Below are 5,195 nucleotides of genomic sequence, written 5' to 3' on the forward strand. Positions count from 1 at the left end.
AAAGAGCTTGAAATGATCTCATCTGTTAAAAAAAAAAAAAATCTTTAATGTCCAAAACTGTGTCTGTGAATATTTATGGTATCAGGCTTGCTCAGACAAGAGTTTGCACTTACAAGTGCATTACAGATAAATAATAAAAGACAGATAAGTAGCTACAGAGAAACAACTCTGAGAAGAACAGTGAAAAATCATTCCATACACACACCATCTTCATACATATTCTCAGAAGTCCACACAATCTAACCAATTGATAGAGGATAAAAATTCCTTATTGCTCTTTTGTCTCCCTACATTCTCTGCCTGTGTATTTTCATAAGCACTTTATCAAGAAAGAATGGATGAGTTCTAGATCTCTCTTTATAATCCAGATCTATCTGTTAAAATTATCATTTTACCCTGGCCCAAAGATCTCTTTTGTGAATAACCTGCTGTCCATTCAAGTCCAATGAGCCTGACACTGTTCTCCCTTTTGGGAGATACCCCCTCAGTTACTGTATGACATGCATCTATTTTTCCTAGAAACGAGTGACAAAGATTACAAAATCCTCTAATTAGAGTGAAATGCAAACTTACCTCATGCATCTGTAACCGTTGCACGGAAACACCTTCATAGTCTCAGTTTCAGTTCTTTTTTTGGTACATCCTTCTACAGACTCATTCTCCACACAAAACCCTCGTTTTCATATTCTTTTACAGTCTAAGCTCAGTGCCCTCTTAATCTATCACAAAATAGCAAGAGGAAGCCTTTACAAGAACATGAGCACCAGGCAAGGAAGACAAACATGTCCAGGAATTTTAGCTTTCCCATCCTGGCACAAAAATATTTGGCAAGGCCCTTCTCTACCTTCCAGAAATATTGAGAGGTCAAATCAGTCTACCACCCTTCAAGCTTGTACCTTGCTTTGTGCAACTTTGACCTCGACAAATGCTTGAGTGTCATGTGCTAATGTTACACTTCCCAGCTAGCAAGCAATCCACATATGACAACAATGATCTAACTCTTCACACTATTGCTTACTCATACACACAATTCTCTCAGCCCATAACAGTGATGTTGAATCATGCATTAAGTATTTAAGTGCAAAAGACATATCTTGCAGCTCCTGATCTTCACTTGTGACCACTGATCCCCTTTGGAAGGGCCAAGTATAATGCTGCAGGTTCAACATGCAAGCACTCTGCATATCAGATGGAGAGGACATCAAACACCGGTGTTCAGTGGCCAACAGCAAGGTTTTGCAGAAACAGATGTGGCTTTGCTGATACAGCTCTGAAACACGTGCAGCCTGTCAGCTATCTATGTCTGAAACTTTGACAGGACCAAGTCCTAAAATACTCTGGAAAGGAATTAAAGATAATTTACCCCATTTTGTAGAGATAGACAGTAAGGCAAAGGCTGACTAATTTGTGGTAAGCCATTAAACATGTCAGTGGCAAAGCCAAGAGTCCCAAATCCCAAACCAGAGCTTTGCACGGCACAATGGCTAGGTCTGGGCCAATTAACAACTGGGTTGAGTCTTCCCAGACTCTTTGTACCCTATCCTCAGGGAACAGAGAACTCTCTGCCAGGTAAACAAGCAAATAGGTAAGTTGGAGTAAATCCTGTGCGCTCTATTTCACACCCTGGCATTCAGCATACACATATTCACATGTAGCATAAACTCTCTGACTCATTACTTTTATTTACACCTGAGGCTTTTAGTGAGCAATCCTACAATGCTGTCGTCATTCATCTGGACTGAGCAGCTGCATCATCCAAATCCATCCAGCAGCCTTGGCCACTTCTCCCAAGGCAAATGAGTCTCGCACCAAGTAGGATTTATTTTAAAAGTTGTATTTTTCTTATGTTATAGATTACACATTCATGTAGACATATTTGGACCAGGAGCCCAAAGCGTTATCTACCACAGCATGATGAAAAAGCTTGCAATAAATAATGCAGATAACACACTGCTGCTTCTACCGACAACACTTAAGGAAGTTGTTGGGATTTGCAAAATGTCCTAAAGAGGATCAGAGACAGATTTCCAACACTAAATTCCTGAAAGAAACCAGCCACATTCTAAACTAGCTGCAAGGTGAAAAGCAAGGTTTTGGCACAGCCCACCTCCATTTCTTCAAGGCTGCAGCACTGCATAGAGGTAAGGCTCTTGGCAATGCAACATGTTCAACCTACTCCCTGCTCTGCTGAGGTATTTTTTTTCAGCAATAAGATAAATGGGAAGGGGTTTTTTAACCAAATGCAATGCTTGATCTGTAGTGGAAGTCTACTTTAGCTCTATCTGTCCTTAAATCCTGTCACGCCTTCTCATGCCCCATGCTTTCCCAACTAAGGCTGTATCTTTTTATTACCTTGTCAATACTGATGACAACATTTATATTCTGATATTCTTACTCAAAAACACCACAGTTTACATACTGACTTTTACCACTACAATACCTCCTTCCTCTTTTTCTTTCCTGCAAAGTGGTTTGAGGCACCCAGGCTTTTTGCTTGCATAGTCGAAGACTTCACAGGCAAGTCTATCAATAGTTACATAAGCCCATACCATTAAACCAAATTGTGCCTAAACTAAACACCTCTATTCCCTCTGCATTAAAATTATTGTTTCTCCTCATAGAATTGCTACAAAATACAGAAGTTCCCCTGCCCTCATTTTATAATTCAGGACTTAAATATGCAGAAGACTAACTCTCTAGCTGTATCAGTCAGTAGCACTGGGTTGGTTGGACTCAGTGATCTTGAGGTCCCTTCCAACCTCTACAATTCTGTGACAACATGCTAAATACTCAATTTACCTCACTAGATCCAAACTGACATGGATATACACTCACGTATCCTATGACCACCTTCTGTAATGTGCCACAAAGATCCCTGCAGCTTTCCTTCAAGCTATCTTTACCTTGAACTTCATTACAAGGGGGTTTGCAAAGTCAGTCAGGCTCAACTTTTGGTGAACCACATGAGTCTCAAAGAGAGAAACTGCATCACAGTAGAGCTGCTCCCTTTCTGGGCTTTGAGTGGGAACCATCTATTCAGTTCCAGAGACAAACACATCCCAAAAAATTCATTTCGCACAGGTTACCTATTGCAGAGCTGTGTCTGTCTTCCAGAAATGCAAGCTCTTGCACAGTGTGCTGCTTAACACAGTGAATATTTCGATCAGCCTTTTGCTCTACAGGATACTTGCATTTACATAATCTCGTGACAGTTATGTAATAACTAATCACAGATTTAACTTATCACACCTGGGACTTAACTCAAACTAGCATCCCACATACTAAAATGTCTTCAACTCACAGTTCTTAATGAAATCAAAGATTGTGATCTGATGCAAGACCAAAACCTTACATATTCTACACAGAAACTCATCTGTTCTTACAGTGGCTGTAACAAGTGACACTAAAATAAGGAAATATGACACAGTCCAAAGGAAAGCACCTAGTTTTGACTCCAAAGGACATACAATTTGTGGCTCTTCCTTCAGGGATTGAGATTTGAATCTTTGAAAACTCAAATACAGCTGCAATGCTGGGCACCGCTGGCTGATGAAGACAAAGCTTTTCAGAAGAACACTGCCTTATCTGCTGTCAACTGCATGGAGAGTAGCTGCTTGTAGCCAGGCTGACAGCTTGCATTTGTAAGGAAGGACAGCCAGCACAAGAGGAAGGCTAGTATGAAGACCATCAATAGACAGAGTGCAAGGAACAACTGCAGTTTACAATTCCTTTGAAACAAACCGGAGCACTGATATTTACCCACTTCTCTCTTAGGCTGTCAATATTTGTAAAGTGTTAAAATTCACCAGACCAGAAACTCAATTCTCCAACAGCTGTGAGTTAAGCAACATAAGGTTCCTCTCTGGGTACTGAAAAAAAGAAGTTATCTCCCTTACCACCAGGAAAATCCCTTTCATCTTATTTTTTAATGAAAGTCAAAGACAGTATGAGAGAATAGAAGAGATACCTCAATATACATCTTCTCTCTGATCTCTCACTCATGCTTTCAGCTGATGATCACTCTCACGATAAATCTCGTGACACTGGCAAGTTTGTGCCCGTTGTTCACAAATTATACCCCACAACGTGACCTCATTTGCTATTTTGAAGCAATGTAGAAACATCCAAAGGATTACACACTATTTTATTCAGGAAGCTGAAAGTGGAATTGAAGACACTTCAGTACCTCATCCCCGATAAGATCGTACCATATGCCTGTTTGTGTAAAAGCTTGTATAGTACATCAAAGAGGAAGCAATGTGAGAGAGTTACAATGATAAAAGTGGAAAGAAGTGATTACTGCTGTTCTTGCTCCCGCAAGTTAACCGCAATTTTTACTTTTCTCTCTACTGGGCTAAGGAAGCAGATACATGATAATAGCCTAATGGCAATTAACCCCAGAAGCAAGCCACCACTAGCTTGAAGTCCAGGCAATACCACAAGAAATATCAGCCCTTAAATGTCTTCAAGCAATTGTTCTTCAAGATCACATTTCTTTTTTTTATGTTGGGTTGTTTTTTCTCCTCTATGCTGTCAGTACAAGCACCTGAAGAACAGAGCAGGGGGAAAGACACATGCACTGGAAGCCCAGGGATGCCGAGGCCCAGCCCAAGAATACAACTGGCAGTCCTCACAATGCCAACCTTTAAAGCTACATCAAAATCTGTCAGTGTGTGTGTTGAGACAAGACCAGTGTTGTCCAACAGTGGACAACACCACAAAATACCAAGCAAAAAAACCCCACCCACAAATGGAAAACATACCTCCTCCTAATTTTCAATTGGACTCATCTTAGGGCTTATGAACAGATAGGTACATACTTTTGAAGGAAACTGCAGAACAGTTTTCAAAACACATTATATTTTCTTGTCAGCACCTCCTAAGTACCCCGCTTACCCCACCTGCCAAACAGGGGCACAACATCCTTGGAATTACATCGGGAAAGCCACAATAAACCCCACGCTGCTCCTGCCCCTCCCCTGCCCATCACTGCTCTCCCTTCCGTGGTCGTGCGAGCTACGAGCACACGGCACTTTCACTCAGAAACACCCGAGAGGAATATAAATAAATAAATAAATAAAGAACAGCACCGCCCTGTATGACAGGGCTCTCATTAGAAAATACAGCTGCAAACGAGAGGAAGCGGGCAGCTTACCTACTCAGCCTTTGGCAGGCGCCTCCGCACAAGGGCACGT

The sequence above is a fragment of the Gallinula chloropus genome (genome assembly GCF_964237585.1).
Source record: "Gallinula chloropus genome assembly, chromosome: 5".
Taxonomy (NCBI): domain Eukaryota; kingdom Metazoa; phylum Chordata; class Aves; order Gruiformes; family Rallidae; genus Gallinula; species Gallinula chloropus.